The sequence below is a fragment of the Podarcis gaigeae genome (genome assembly GCF_964106915.1).
Source record: "Podarcis gaigeae genome assembly, chromosome: 10".
Lineage (NCBI taxonomy): Eukaryota > Metazoa > Chordata > Lepidosauria > Squamata > Lacertidae > Podarcis > Podarcis gaigeae.
Genome location: NC_139686.1, coordinates 34,885,543 through 34,902,635, shown reverse-complemented (window position 1 = coordinate 34,902,635; position 17,093 = coordinate 34,885,543).

The following is a 17,093-nucleotide window of genomic DNA, read 5'->3' as shown; positions in this document are numbered from 1 at the left end:
TGTTCTGCCCAGCGGGACATAAAAAAATACATTTCATGTACCTTCTTCCCCCACAAAGGCCAGTCTCAATATAAATTGTATCATACTTCTCTGAAGGCTTAAGAAAAATCCTGAGGGTCGAATTTTGGATGATTGGGCATTCCTGAGCTAGCAACATGTTTCACATTGAAGCTTCACCTCCCAAAAAACTTAACTGTGCATCTTTCGTCTGTGGGTACACAGCATTAGCACAGTGGATGGAATGAGCACCTTCCCTTTGCCAGATGTGGAGACCATACAAATGATGATAGAAGGAGGAAGACAGATAGTGGGGCTGAATGAGAGAATATGACACTGAAGTGGCCCAGAGATACAGAAATATTGTGAGAGGCAGGGAACAGACAGGAGATTACTGAGGAAAAGAACAACGAAGAAAGGGAATTTAGGATGTTAATTTGAGATGTTTCATTTACTCATCCTTTCCATCACATTTCCATATTTATCTATGAGAGTTCTAAAAAAACCCCAACCAATCACAAATTACTATTTAAATACATATCTACACAGTTGTAAATAATTTTAATCTAAAATATGCATGTTAACACATTCTGATACATTCTTGAGCTTTTTATTGCAAATGCAGACATGTGTGAAATTCAATGAATAATGGTGTTCTGATCCACACATGAACTGAGGTGGTGTGGATCAAGAAAGTTTGCCTCTGAAGTCCCAGAAATCAATCTTCTCCTGCATCCCTAGCCTGGTGAGAAGCACTGGTCCAAGCCATGGGAAAGGCTGGATGTTGGTGGCATGAATATGAAGAGATAAAGACAAAGTGCTGTGCAGTCGAGGAGATTGAGAGCTAGAAAATTAAGTGGAAAAAGAATGGAGAAGCCAATTGGCTAAATGGAGCAGGGCAGTATTCTGAAAAGCAGGGACCTGGGGAAATGAGAGGTGGAGGCAGAAGAATGAGAAAAAGTTGAATTGAAGTAGTAGGGAAATAAAAATCCGGAGAGCCTCTGGGACAGAAGGGGCCATGTTTTGTTATTGCTGAAGTGAGCATGCATAATAAATAGCACATTACTAGAGGACTAGTTCATATTAGTTCCTTCAATTTAACTCTCCTGATCAACAAATACATTCAGTCCTGAATTTGCACAACTTTTGCACAGGATCCGCAGGATACCATCCTTTCTTCTTTGGCAATCACTTGTAGCTGAGTAAGATTGTCTTCCATAAACACGGTTTTAACAATGAGTCCATAAGTGACTATGGAGGCCAATTCTGGACCTACGCATTTATCGACCTGACTAAGGCTTTCGACACTGTAAATCATAATGCCCTGTGTACTGTCCTTCTGAAAATTGTAAATCTGTAAACCACCCTTATCAAAATGCTGTTTCATATTATTGCCCCATTAAACCTGGATTTACTGCTCCCATAGAAAATCTGATAAGTTTAAAATGTGGACGCAACACATCTGGATTAAATTGATGTGGGGTGCAGGCTTTGGGATGGCATTTTGATCAGAGTTATGCCATGTATACGTGAGCCCAGAATAAACCGCCATGTGGAAGTGCCCTGTTTTGTTCATTGCTAAATGAACTGAACGACTTCAGTACACTCAATGAAGATATTTAATGAATTCCGAGATAAATAGTTACACAGCTTGGTTGTCATAGTTTTGTGTGATAGCTAGTTTATTCTGTGACCCAGAATAATAATTGTTTTTCTCTTCAAGTAAAGGTATTATTCTCAAATAGGAAATGCCTGATTTAGGTCAACAGATGAGTTTTACATTGGCCTGGCCAAGTGGTTTTGACAAGCTGCTTTTGTGTGTTATGGCGAGGAATAAACAAGTTAATGAAGCTTTAAAGCAAAAGCAAAACTATTATTTTATGATTAAGAAAAGAAGCAAAGCCTCAGTTGAAGGGATCAATGATAATCAAATAGACTGCTGACACTCATGATAATAAATACAGCTCGTAAAGTTTCCAAAAGGCACCTTATCTCTTTAAGTGCATTAGTCAAATGTGAATGTATATAAGCAATCATGATGTGTCAAAGCACTTGCAGCGTAACTTGCAAAACTACCAGGCATCCCACAGCTTAAATATGGCTGAAAGTAGCACTTGGTCACTGCCAAGTGGACTCATCACCACTGTGCTCCTGCAGAAGCCTGCCCAATTGGTGTAAGAAGAATGCCCTGCTGTCACCATCAAGCTAGTCTCAGCTTTGCAATATAGCAGTGAGCTGATCATTCCAGCGATGGAGCCAACATACAGTTATACCTCTGGTTACAGAAGCTTCAGGTTGAGCATTTTCAGGTTACAGATGTGCCGATACCCAGAAGTACCAGAACGGGTTACTTCCGGGTTTCGGCGCGCGAGCATGCGCAGAAGCGCTAAATCATGCTTTGTGCATGCGCAGAAGCACTGAATCACATGTGTAGACACGGCGCTGTGGGTTGCGGGCGCTGGGGGTTGCAAACATGCATCCCACGCGAATCACGTTCACAACCCGAGCGTCCACTGTAATGGCTGAACAAGGCTAGGCGGAACGAGAAGCTACATTTGTGTAACGTTGGAGGTGCTGCTTTCCACAGGTAGGAATGGATGCGTATGTCAATTTCAATTTCTTGTTTGTCGTAGGTTTAGTTAGTTCCATTTCCGCATCAATTTGTGATTTGTCTTTTTAAAAAGTCCACACAAAAGTTCAAGCACATGTTCATGCACACTTCTCCTTGCTTGCTTAGCTGCAACTCGTGACTGTGGGAAGCCAGGTCAGGATTGCAACACCATACCCTCCAACATTCTGCTGAAGAAAATCTGAACATGCATCTCTTGGTGCCATGCTATCGTAGGAGCCAGCTGGAAGTCCCAGCGTCAGCTGCAAACTCATCCTTCTCTCCAAGCTTGGCGGCAGCAGTGCTGGAGGGAGCAAACAGGACGTTCTGGAATTCAATCAGAAGCCAGGATGGCTTTTGTAATTCCAGGATGTCCCAGGAAAATCGGGATGGTTGAAGAGTATGCAACCCTGATCACACCACTCCACAGGCTGCTATTGGCTGAACGCTTCTTGTCTACATATGGAGCCTGAAGGTGAGAAAAAGAGGCAGCTACACCCCACACTTTTACTCTTAATATCTAAAAGGAAATGACACAGGAATCTAACAGCCATCAAAATATTATATCAAGGGCCTTTATCAATTCCACCTCCCAGCAGAGCAACACCACAAAATAAGGTTGGTGCAGCATTGGTGCTCTGCCAGCACTAAGCTCAAGATTAAATCCTAGCACTGACTGGCACACAGATGCTAGATGTGTCCTTGCACAAGCTCAATAAATCAGTGTGGGGCATTTTCCTGTGCCCCTATGTTGCCCCCTAACTTCAAGGCCACCTTCCTGTCACTTGCAGCATGTTTTGGACGGAACTCTGGATTCCAGTCACTGACCACCTGAAGTCAAAACGACATGTGGAGATAAAGATTGGGACTGCAGTGAGAGGCCTGGGGGCCCCTCCCCCATGCTGTAGCCCCAACAAAAATCTCCTCCCCATGACGCTGCTTTCAGGATCATCGGAGCCTGTCCTGGTGTGTGGCGGTGATGGGGCTCCTGTTGTAACTATTCCCATTTCTTGAAACCCAGGCATATGGATTGCTTTCACACAATTAATGTCACATCTGATTTGGCCCTGAGGCAGATTTTTTTAAAATATCAGAATGTGAGGCAAAAAAGTAACAATTTGCCAAAGGACAGGATTCTATATCTTTGTACGGAAAACATTGCATAAACACCTTGAATTCTTGTGTGGGATTCCGTTGACACGAGCAATGGATTTAGGCACCAGAGTTTTATTTTCAATGGCTTATCAAATGTGTTTCACATTGGACATGCAACCTTTCCCGTGGCTGCATTTCCTCAGTCCTTTGAATGATTTAGTAATAGCAGTTAATGATGCAAAATGGGTTTCAATAGTGATTTTACTAGCCAAATGAATCACAGGCTGATAAGGGAAATCAGCAGCCTTCTGACGCACACTAAATTGCTAAATGGCCAATTCAACATATCTCAAAGGAGAAGTTAACAGTAGGAGGCAGTCAGAGTAGAAAAATAGAGCAACATGTCTCCTTTACAGTCGAAAAGGTTTTTAAATGCATTAAAATATGACCTCTGCTTTTCTTTAGAGTTTTCCCTCCAGTGAATCAATTGCAGCTTCTTTAAAACAAGTTGACCTTTTTTTTTATTCTATGCCAATATTCAGTTTTGACATTGCTTATTTTTGCCCTTCTGTGTAAGATAACTTACCTTTCCTACAATTGGGGGGGGGGGATTATTTGAGAGTAGGACCCCTGACTGAGCTGGTGCTCTATAATTAGCAAGATGGTTAATCTGGCCCAGTTTTTAACCACTATCTGAAAGAGTTATTTGTAAAAAACAGATCTTAAACTAAACTGAACTCAATATCTTGTCATAGTCTGAGAGGCAGTGAAGCTGACACAAATGGAATGCATTACTCTTGGGGCACTCATCATGTCACAGCTTTGGTATTTGATTTTAATTCATTTATAAAGAGTAAGTAGATTGTGTTTCTCAACATGGTTCTCACGAAGTACTTTATTAGGCTAGTATGTACTATTTACTGCTGCACTGGGTAGCATTTTATGGAGCAAAACATGTTTTAAGTTTTGAATAAATTCTACTCCCGGTGACAAGTTAATAGATATCTCACTAGGATATTTGCTATGAATTTATTTGTGCTAGTAGTGGACAAAAAATGATAGCTTACATATTTTGAGGCAAAAGTGGAATTCAGAGTTTGGAGAAAGGAAGGGAAGAAGAGATATATTCTTTAGCAAGCCCTAATTTCCTGAAAAATCCCAGAATAAAGGACAGAAGCAGTGGTATTACTACAAGGCAGGGCCTGTGTCATGTGACTGGTGAGCAAGTAAGAACCAAGAGTACCATAATATAACACTAAGGTGAATTGGACCATAGTTTGGCCCTGTAGTGGCTGTAATATGTACTCTTTGCACAAAGGATGGTGATCAAAATGTTTTATTTAGAACCCATTCAAATAAATGTTAGGCCACCAGAAATCTATATCATCTGATGCCTCAGGACCCTGGCCTCTCGAGTGCATGAGCTTTGAATAAACCCTGGACTGGAACTTCTCTAGACTGAAGAACCAGAACACAAAGAATATAAACTGGATTTCCTAACATTACAGTGGCTACAATTAATCCAGAGACAAGACTTTCAAGTCCTGAAACACATCATTGTTGGACCTGAGTTAGGTCCTGGGGATCAAGTCTGGTAGTCTGGTGGATCCAGAGAATCTGTACACTTTGAAAGCGGAACAGGAAAAACCCAGTTATAAAGAAAGTAGTTCCATCAATATTACTGCATACACACACACCCTGTACACCACTTAAATATATTTTTACTGCTTAATATATTTAAAAATGTCTTAAAGTGGTGTACAGTAAACATGCAACAGATAGGCTAAACAAAATATTTCAAAAATGCAGTTACATATGTTACATTTATACAAAGTTACAAATATATATCAATCAATATCAATTCATTTTCCTTCTGGCACATCCTCCCTCTCAGCCTCCAGGTTCTCACTCAGGGTCCAAGCAGACTCTCAGCTCATCCGCAAAAGTCTCACAATGAAAAGAGTTCGTTCCAGGAACTGAAGAGATCCTGGAAACAGTGGACATTACTCCAGTCTCTCACTCTAGACTTGCCCAAGGTGGATGGTGCTTCCTTAGGCTGCCCACAGCTGTGTCCCATTCTCCACTCTCCACACCCAGTTCCAGGCGCAGCAGGTTTGTTGAGTATCCCAGGGGGTCCAGAGGATAGGAAAAGGACCCCCTTCCACTCACATCTCTTTTGTCATCCTCTGTGCTCTCCTCCTCATCCAGCCACCGTTGATTGTGGAAATCTTGACACAGATCTTTTACCAATCTAATTTATATCCCATCCTTTGTTTTAGGTGACAGCCCATTACATTAACAAATATATATAGAGAGAGAACAAAACATTTGTTAAATAAGGCAATGAAATTACTCGCATGTCAATACTATTCCATTCTATTTCCCCCTTTCATTTCTATTGCCATATTTGTGCCTCAGTAACATTATGATTTTGTCTCTTCAGGTTTATTCTTCTTTCCTAGAAAGTATGTAATTATTCATAACGAGGATTTCAGGACCTTGAAATCTTGCAGACTGTGTAAGAAAGATAAAACAGACTTTAATCCCCCCCCATTATAACTATATAAATGAAAGACGTCATTAATCAGTCAGATTCCATTAGCTATCGGTATTTGAAGCCTTATAATCACTGTATGCTTTAAACTTTTAATGTGTTGCCTTTTTAGATTTATCTTTTTATGATGGTTAACACCCTATACACAAAGGGCATGATATGGCAGCAAGTATGTTTGTGGTCATGCTCCATTTGGGGCCGAACCCAATACCCAGGTCTACATATGAGCATCATAATCAAGTAGCAGAACACATACTAAGTGTGCTGAAGACTTGAAAGAGAGAGCCCCCTGCCTAATACCTGGACTGCCACCGATGGTTGGAGACGATTATATTGGACTAACTGGACCAGTGACATGAGTCAGCATTAGGTAGCTTCATATCTTATTAGTTTCAGATAGGCCCTAGTGGAAGAATAATGCCCTGGCATGCAGTAATATAAAGAGTGTTGTTATTGTGTACATAAATATCCTCTTTTAAAATCAAAGCCTTTGGGAGCAGTCTTATGCTCCCTGTGAGAGTTGCCATGGGGCTGTAGGGTGTGTGGCTCTTCCTCTTCACAGGCACATGGAGAGGATCATCAGGTCAGACCTTCCTAGTGATGTGGTAGAAAGAGAAAGGTCCACCACCATCCCTCTACTACTGGCAGTGTGCCAGAGGATGGTAGTGTCAGAAACAGGACAGGAGCATGTCAGGGGCGGGTTGGGAGCAGTCTTAGATCTACCAGTTACAAAGCATCCTCATTCTCCTGACATGGAAAAATGGGGCAAAAATGAGCTACCTGCTAGGCTTACTTTCCATTCCATTGGTATCAATGGGGGAGGTGGGGCTTACAAATTCACTTCCACATCTTCTGCCCTGAACACCTTGAGCTGGCAGGGCATAGGAAGTGGAGATTTATCTGCAATGGGATGCTCTCCATGCACATTAGGATGACTGCACTAATTGGATCTTCTAGGCAACTTTTCATTCACATACATCTTGAATGTGCTAACACTCCACTCACTGGTCTTGCATGTTTCGGCAATATATGCACTATATCCTGGGTACTCCTATATGTAGCTCTGTCCTCAGCTGATAGCAAATATCACTGAATCGGCTCTGCAGAACTTCTCCCTCCTGCGCTTGATTGTAAGAAATATTTTAAAGTGTGTCTTTAAAAGCTCCAGAGTTGAGTTTCACATACATAGCAAGAATTCAAAGTCTCTGTTGTGTTTGAAAAATGCAGAGATTGTTCCTTAAAACGCCAACACTTTGTGTGCAGAAATAATTGCCTGAGCATTTCTAAATGAATATGAATTTTTATGCAGGAGTTAAACTTAATTATTTAACAGATCCTTTGAAGAACATTATCAGCCTGTGTCATGCCCTTTCTTTATTTCAGATTATCTTCATAAAGGAATAGTGATACAGACTGTTCAGACTTCCAGTTGCTTTTAATTAAGTAAACATTTTTTTTCTTCATTAATGGCTGAAGAAATATACTGAATTCCGATCATTATTGCAGTTTTCATAATCTCCCATTGCACCAAGAGTCACAAGAGTAGCTTAAATGAAACTAATATTTTGCTGTTTGACAATGATGATGATGATGATGATGATGATTTATTATTTATACCCTGCCCATCTGGCTGGGTTTCCTCAACCACTCTGGGCAGCTCCCAGCAGAATATTAAAAACACGAAAAAAACATCAAACATTAAAAACTTCCCTAAACAGGGCTGCCTTCAGATGTCTTCTAAAAGTCAGATAGTTGTTTATTTCCTTGACATCTGGTGGGAGGGTGTTCCACAGGGTGGGCACCACTACTGAGAAGGCCATCTGCCTGGTTCCCTGTAACATCACTTCTCGCAGTGAGGGAACTGCCAGAAGGCCCTCGGAGCTGGACCTCAGTGTCTGGACTGAAAAATAGGAGTGGAGACACTCCTTCAGGTACACTGGGCATGACAAAGATCATTCTTAAGGCCCTGAATACATAAAGATGAGTAAAGAGTAGCTCCACCCGCAAGTCCACCCTGTGGCCCTGACCTGTGGCTGATCTGTCCCCTGTGACCATCTGCTCCAGATGCATCCTGAAAGGAATCTAGGGGAAGGACCAAAGGTTTTTAAAGCCCTATATTAATACAGGGTCAGGAGGGCTGGGGTGTGTGTGTGCTTATCCTTCTCCCACCTCCCAACCTAGAGCAGGCAGGTTTGACCCTGTGGGGTGCTGCTCCTACTGTTGGAATACTGCCAGGGAGATATGGCCCATCATGGCCCCCACGTCGTCTCCGGACGTCCATCGACCTCCCGTAGATACAGTATCAGCAATTAGCGACACGAGCTCCAGAAAATAGCTTGCCACATTCCAGAACTGATGCACGCTCTATCAGCAGAATTCGCACAGCGAAAGTTGCACGCAGGATTATTGAGAAGTTTATTCAGCGTTGGTCAGAACAAAGAAAAAAACATGACTGCCTGCTTCGGTATGCTCAGGCACACACAGAGAGAGAAACGAAAGCATAGACACAATATACATCCTGTGAACAGGAAATACGCAGACTCTGTGACTCACAAAGCCTGCTCCCTTTTAAGATGGAACGGAAATATCCTAACACCTACAGGAGTAGTTTCCCTGCACTCAAGAGAAGCAGCTCACAAAGCAGCACTGACTGCACTGCACAGGGTTGCATGCCCGGCAAAGAGCTTTTTTTGAAGAAAAACCATGCTGCAAAATCACGTGAGATCACAACAACCCAAATGGCCATTGTGCTCCCATGATTAAAAATGGAATGTCCCAGTTTTTCCAGGATACTTGCGGGGTACGAAATCACTGGCAGGTTGAAAAGCTGTTCAATAGAAAGCCTTTGGTCCAAACAGAGGGTCAACGCTTGCTGCTTTTATATAATTACAAAACTTAGGAGCCTAAAACATTTTTACAAAAGGGCTATGAAGCAAGCCAGTCTGAACAAAATGAAGGCACAAGAAGACCTATTCTGATTTGGTTTCCTCTGCAATGCTTCCCCAGGGCTACCACATTATTACTGTTAGGAGTGGCTATAGCACACTCAAAGCAGGACAAAAATAAACCAGAACAATCTTGGACTGAAATGTTATGGAATTCACCAGGAAGTTATGGGATATGCACTGACTGGAAATGAATCTGTGTGATGACCCAAAGCATTTGCAAATGGTATTGAAAACAGGATCACCTGTAACTGCCCTGATAGCATCATGAGCACAAATCATCGTGAATCATCGTGAATGCACAATAAAAGGATGTGTAGAGGGACCCTTTAACTTAACTGCAAGCCATGAAAGAAGTTTATCAGTACTAATGTATCTGCTGTTTTATTATTTATTGATTACAAAAAGGCTTTTGCCAGTGCCGCTCTTTAAAAAAACTACAAAAAAATCATCTGTTGTACTTCAATAGAGATAAACTTTCTACATCATCTCATTGATTTTTCCAGAATTAAATAAATCTGTAAGAACATGATGGAATGGTCATGGAAGCAACCCATATCCTTTAAGAAAGTGCATTAAAACAGGGTTGAATTTTATATTGTTATAGCTTTAACCTTTACAAGGGGACAGCTTGCTTACTCTGCCTAGCAAAAGTTGGTCAAATAAAATTTATTGCTTTCCTTTGCACTTTACCTTACGGAGATGGCAAATACCTCCTAGGTCTGCTTTTTTTTAAATGCAAGGATATTATCCTGACCCCTTTCAATTTCTCAGTAGATGTGGTCACACTCTCCCCGAAGGACCAAAAGTATAGTTTGGGAGTACTCCTGGATGCCAGTCTGTCACTGGAGGCCCAGGGGGTCTTTGGTGGCTAAGAGTGCCTTTTACTAACTTTAATTAGTAAGACAGTTATGGCTATTCCAGGAATGAGATAGCTTGGCCACAGTTGTTCCCACACTGGTAATCTCACGGTTAGGTTACTGCAATCCACTTTATGTGGGACTACCTTTGATTTTGGTCTGGAGCCTGCTGCCCGCTCCATAGTAACTCGGAGCAGGGCTTTCACAGTGACTGCCCCTGTTCTGTGGAATAGCATTCCTTTCAAGATACAACAGCTGCCCACTTTCTAGAAACAACTGGTGGCATTTTTCTTCTGTTGGGCTTTCCCAGCTGGATGAATGGGTCTTGCCATGAGTGTCTATTTTATTATAGGTCTCTGCTGGGGTTTTCCTGTACTTAACTGCTGCTGGTGTTTTACTGTGTATTGCTTTGAGATGTCTGTGTAGAAGGCAATTAATAAATTAATGAAAATGATTGTATTATTCTTATTACCATTAACCACCCCATTCCTGATTTTTATTTTTATTTTGATATTTATGGGGAAATCAGTACCAATCTATATATAAAGAAAAAGTAAAAGACAACTTGAGGAGGCTTATGAGGGCAGGTCTGTATTTTTTATTGCTTTTAAGATTGCTTGGAGCAGCTTAAAGGTGCACTTCAACCATGCTGGGTTAAAAAAAGAAAGCTTTTGGAAATGGTGCAGGAAGTGACTGCATATTGCAGAAAGCACCACTGTGCATAAAATAAAATGGCTGTCCGTTGTTGGACCCCTGGAAGCAGCTATTTGTTGTACATGCGATGGCAGACATTGCCTGCATTTTCTTTTACAGCTTTTCTACCCGGTGTGTGAATATGATGGATGTGCTCCAGGTGGCTTTACAGTGTTAAAGCCAGTGGGGAAATATATACTAGCTCTTGGTACACTTCATAAATATGGTGGTTTAACCAGCCCTCACAAAGGTTCATAGATCTGTTGGTTTAACACTCAGATCTATGTTCTGTCCTGAAGAATGATTCAGTAGGATGAATTGGGAGGGACAGGGGAGAGGTCATTGTAAATTTCAGGCTAGATTGAAATTCTCTGCCATCTCTGGCAATGACTAATTTAATTACCATAGGTTTTAATAGAACTAAATCATAACTAACTTAATCTGAATCTAACCCACAGGTTCCATGAGCTCCAGAACCTCTCCTTTTAGAAATTAAGTAGCGGTCATTGGTAGGAGTCTCAATTGAGTACCTTTGGTTTCATAGTAGTTTCTTTTCTCAAATTTATTCTCTCCACCTGCTAAACAAGAATATCTATTTGAACAAGCAACGTGTGATTGATTTGTTGTTGCTGACACAATGAATAAATTTGAAGTAGGATGAAAATTGCCTGGTAAGAATGACTCAAATATCACCTGTCTTCCTGGGTGAACGAGCATTTATTTACTTCTTTCTCTTTTTCACAATGTACTCAGTGACCTTTAAGGGAATAGTAGGGATCACACACATGCCAACATTTAAGAAATTAAGTTCAAGATTTCTGAAAACAAAATGAAGTATATACAACACTGGAGGGGAAATTATCATATTCTGTAGACTGTAAACACATACATTTCATAACCGCTCTGGGATTTTTCTCAATTAAGAGCAGCATATAAATGAACATAATAAATAAGTAAAATTAAAAATGAGTGCAGGTATATAAGGTAAAGATCCACATTTTCCCAATAGGTGAAAAATCTGTTGTACAGGAAACATGTAGCCTGTCTCTTTTACCTGTGAGTAAGCCCCATTGAACTCAGTGGGATTTACTTGTTAGTAAACATGTGCAGACTGCACTGTTAATCAGCTTGAAGCCTGACTGCAGATTTGTCGAGACAAATCAGTGTGTCGTTTTATGAACCTATAGTAAAGGTATGTGTGTTCGTATTTTCAGAAGTGAAATGCTTCTGGAGGCTTAAAACAGCCATCTTGTGGGCAGTAATTCACATCATACCTAACTGAACACAGTGCATAGCAACAGACTTCCCACTTGTGTGCATACCCTCAGGGCCTCTTATACAAACATTAAACAAAGTCCATTGTAATGTGGTTATTCTCTCATTGAAACAAGGTATATACATCAAACTGGCATCTGGAGCTACTGACTCCAGAGTTCCTAACTCCCCACTTGTCTAGCAATTAAAAAATAAAAATAAAACATAATTTTATGTCTTGCTATTCGAGGCAGCATACATCATCAATAATAATAAAAAAGCATTTAAAATAAAATAAAAAGCCAGTCCTTCAAAATGGGTGCCACCCATCACCTGCCCTGGAAAAAAATGGGACATCTCATTTTTTCTCACAAGAGGACAGGGCCCCAAATGGTCACTGCAATCTCACATGATGTCAGGCTTCACTTTTTTCAGGCATGCACTCCAAAATGCACGTTTTGGGGGCGCTGTGCCTCAAAAAGCACTTTTTGCTGGACTGTGATCTCACACAGGTCATGTGATGTGTGCAGGAGTGTGAACCTGGAAGATGACATCCCAGATTCGGAATGTGTAATGTTGGGAAGGTGTGCAAGCAGCGGGCAGGTGTGGAGGACTCCCTGGTCGTGAATGGGGTAACTGTGCCCCTGAAGGACCAGGTGTGCAGCCTGGGAGTCATTTTGGACTCACAGCTGTCCATGGAGGTGCAGGTCAATTCTGTGTCCAGGGCAGCTATTTACCAGCTCCGTGTGGTACACAGGCTGAGACTATATCTGCCTGCGGACTGTCTTGCCAGAGTGGTGCATGCTCTGGTTATCTCCTGCTTGGACTACTGCAATGCGCTCTATGTGGGGCTACCTTTGAAGGTGACTCAGAAACTACAACTAATCCAGAATGCGGCAGCTAGACTGGTGACTGGGGGCGGCCGCCAAGACCACATAACACTGGTCTTGAAAGACCTACATTGGCTCCCAGTAAGTTTCCGAGCACAATTCAAAGTGTTGGTGCTGACCTTTAAAGCCCTAAATGGCTTCAGTCAAGTATACCTGAAGGAGCGTCTCAACCCCCATTGTTCTGCCTGGACACTGAGGTCCAGCTCTGAGGACCTTCTGGCGGTTCCCTCACTGAGAGAAGCCAAGTTACAGGGAACCAGGCAGAGGGCCTTCTTGGTAGTGGCACCCACCCTGTGGAATGCCCTCCCACCAGATGTCAAAGAGAAAAACAACTACCAGACTTTTAGAAAACATCTGAAAGCAGCCCTGTTTAGGGAAGCTTTTAATGTTGAAGAGACCACTGTATTTTAATATTTTGTTGGAAGCCACCCAGAGTGGCTGGAGAAACAGTGTAACAGAGAAACAGAGAAACCCTAACCCTAACCCTAACCCAGCCAGATGGTTGGGGTATAAATATGTTGTTGTTGTTGTTGTTGTTAGCAGGTAACAACATACCATTACAACACAGCCTGCCAAAGACACATCTGAAAAGGTAGATATTGGCCACATGCTGAAAGTTGATCTAGGACTGGGGCCAGGTGGGCTTTTTGGAGTGAAGGAACTGCTGCTCTCCTCCATGGCTTCCACAGCTTCCTATCACCCAGTTTTGGTACTTACACTCCCAAAGAACACTGGAACAACCTAACCATGGAAACCCCTAGCCTTAGATCTATCTCAGGCATAGGCAGATTCCGCCCTCCAGGTGTTTTGTGACTACAGTTACCATCATCCCTGACCACTGGTCCTGCTAGCTAGGGATCATGGGAGGTGTAGGCCAAAAACATCTGGAGGGCCGAGTTTGCCTGTGCCTGGTCTATCCACAAACAGCAGTGGGGAACCTCCAGATATCATGTCTAATTAGGTCATCATTAGGCCAGTGAGGCCATTTCCCCCAAACCATACCCATCTACTCCACCCCTGACATCAGGTGTGACATCAGGTTTGGGGAAGGTAAGCTGAAGCTGCAAAAGAATAACTGAAATCCTTATAGTGCACTCCGGATTGTTTCTTGAGAAGACAGGCTTGACTTTGGCACCTTCTAAATCTGGTACCAAATTCAAGCCTCACTAGGATTCTGACTGGAGATGATCCCAACTTAAAGCAGGGTCTGCAGGCACTACTAATCAGCTGATTGGTAAAGGACCCCTGGACGGTTAAGTCCAGTCAAAGGTGACTATGGGGTGTGGCGCTCATTTCGTTTTTCAGGCCAAGGGAGCCGGCATTTGTCCACAGAAAGCTTTCCAGGTCATGTGGCCAGCATGCCTAAACCGCTTCTGGAGCACAGAGGACGACGATGAGTGCCAGAGCACACGGAAACACCATTTACCTTCCCACTGCAGCAGTACCTATTTATCTACTTGTACTGGTGCGCTTTTGAACTGCTAGGTTGGCAGAAAAACCAGTAAAACCCTCTGGGTGTAGCTGTCCTCAGGAGTTTCTAAAGTGAAACCAGTTCCTGCCAAAGTGGGATTTGCAGCTGGAGTTAGGCTTGGACCAGAGAGTCATAGGCTTAGATCTCTGCTTGGATATGTTGCATACTGGGTTATTCTCGGTGGTCACTGAGTTACAGGAGGTGGCCATAGTTCAGTAGAGTAGCAGATACTTTGCATGCTTCACATCCCTGACATCTCCAGCTCGATGAAAGGTTCGGGTAGGTGCTAAGACAATTTCCTGGAACCCTGGAGAGCTGTTGCTAGCCAAAGTAATCAACAGTGGGCCAGGAAGACAATTAGTTTGATCTAGCATATGAAATGTAAAGAAACAAGCGAAGGAGATTTCAGGCTGACACCACTGCAAACCACCACCAATGCTGATACAGTGGTACCTCGGGTTACATACGCTTCAGGTTACATACACTTCAGGTTACAGACTCCGCTAACCCAGAAATAGTGCTTCAGGTTAAGAACTTTGCTTCAGGATAAGAACAGAAATTCTGCTCCGACAGCACGGCGACAGCAGGAGGCCCCATTAGCTAAAGTGGTGCTTCAGGTTAAGAACAGTTTCAGCTTAAGTATGGACCTCCGGAACGAATTAAGTACTTAATCCAAGGTACCACTGTACTCGTTTTGCCAAAATAAGTTTGAATTCACAGAGGAGAGAGGAAGGAAAACTTGGTTAATAGAAAATGCATGTGAATGCTTAAGCCTTTGCTTCAATTAAAGTTCCCTCTCCCCACTATTTTCCAGACTGCTTTCAGTTAAAGTGTGAAAAATATACTTGACTTAATATGCTTGATTGAATACAAGCCGACTTTGGGTCTTGATCTCTTGGTTGTGTGACTGATTTACCATCTGCTAAGATCCTGGTTTCACAGGTTTTGACCAGCAACATAGATATGGAATGCTGTTCAATGATAGACAACTGGGTCTGGCATTAAAAATCTGCATCTTGCCCTATGATCTGCTGCACAGTTACTGCTTAATTTGTCCCCCCTGGTAAGTGTTAGCTTGCAGCAGGTAATTTTGAATCAGTTGCCAAACACCATGCTCGCATATTTCTTGATGTGTTTTGCACAGGTTCACCACAGGTCATAACCTAAGGGTTTCTAGACACAGCATAATTTTATCTCTGGGCTGGAAAGAGAGAGATTTTTTTTTGAATGCAGGTAATGGATAGAAATGCTTTTTTACCACAATGAAACATTATTTTTCATCAGACCTATACAAAGTTTCCATTTGCTCTAATTTTTCCAATGAACCTAATAGAAATGGATTAAACTGCAGGGGAGATGAGAACATAAATTTGATTCCTTTCATTCCATGTAATATTAAGGTTTGTATTCTTTCTAGCTGTAATAACCTCTAGACTTCAGCAAAATTGAAAACCTTTAAATAGCCTTTCACAACCTTTCGCTGTAGTAATGAAGTTTTAAGTGCTCGCTGGGGATTTTTTTCCCAGTTCAGAAATATCTAAGCTGGAGTAGGTATTAAAATCTAATGTTTACTTCAACTCTTTTACAGCCTAATGGGTTTTTCTGACAGTTTAATTTTTAAAAAGGTTGGGTTTCATTTATTAATATACTATCTTCACCCTAGAAATCTTTCTTCTTTAAGGAGTCTAATGGGAACCTTTCAGCAAAACCTTAGCATAGGATCTGAAGGACCACAAGAAACGGAGAAAAGGAAGGGAGGGATTTGCAAAAAAGCTACCTCAAGCTACAGCAGAGGAGGATGGCAAGAAAATCGTGATTTACACTCCACAGGAGGCAAAAAACAAATTAAGGATGTGGGTTCCCTGTGTGCACATAATTACAAGTATGAGAATCACTGGACTTAGCACTGTTTTCATCAGTTCAAAGGGCCATATAGGGGATCCGGCTGCACTCAAAAGTGGGAATAGCGGGGATTCCCCCTCCCCTCCCCCTGCTCCAACAGCTGATGCTAAAGGGAGTGACAGTCGAGAGAAAATTGCAGGGTGCCTTTACACTTCCTGCACAAATACAGTCTACTCAGACAAGCACACATTGCTGAAATGCCTTGGGGCATAGAGAAAGTTATATATCATGGACTATGTAGAATAAGCTGCATGCACTTTACACTTCCCAGGGCACTTTTAAATTGGGTTCATTTATTTTTCTGTTGCCAGTCAGCTCCTGATAATGAAACCATAAGACTAGATCTAATACACAACCACCCCTATTAATTCCTCATGGTTCAAGACCGCTGGAACTTACATTGGCTGCCTTAAATTCAACAGAGTTTACTTCTGAGTAAATATGCATCGAAATACATTGCCAGGAACAGAAAAAATATACTTTATGCAGAGCCCATTCATTGGTCTCTCCTACTCTGTGCCAGCTGAGAGCAGCTCTCTCTCTAGAGCAGGCATCCCCAACCTTCAGCCCTCCAGATGTTTTGGACTACAATTCCCATCATCCCTGACCACTGGTCCTGTTAGCTAGGGATCATGGGAGTTGTAGGCCAATACATCTGGAGGGCCACAGATTGGGGAGGCCTGCTCTAGAGTTTCAGACAGAAGCTTACAGTGGAGCAACTTAGTGATGGTATCTTAAGCACTCACAGCAGGATCAATAGCACAATAGCAGCATTAGAAAAGGGTCTCACATCATGGTGGTCTCATAATATCTCATGCCAGAGT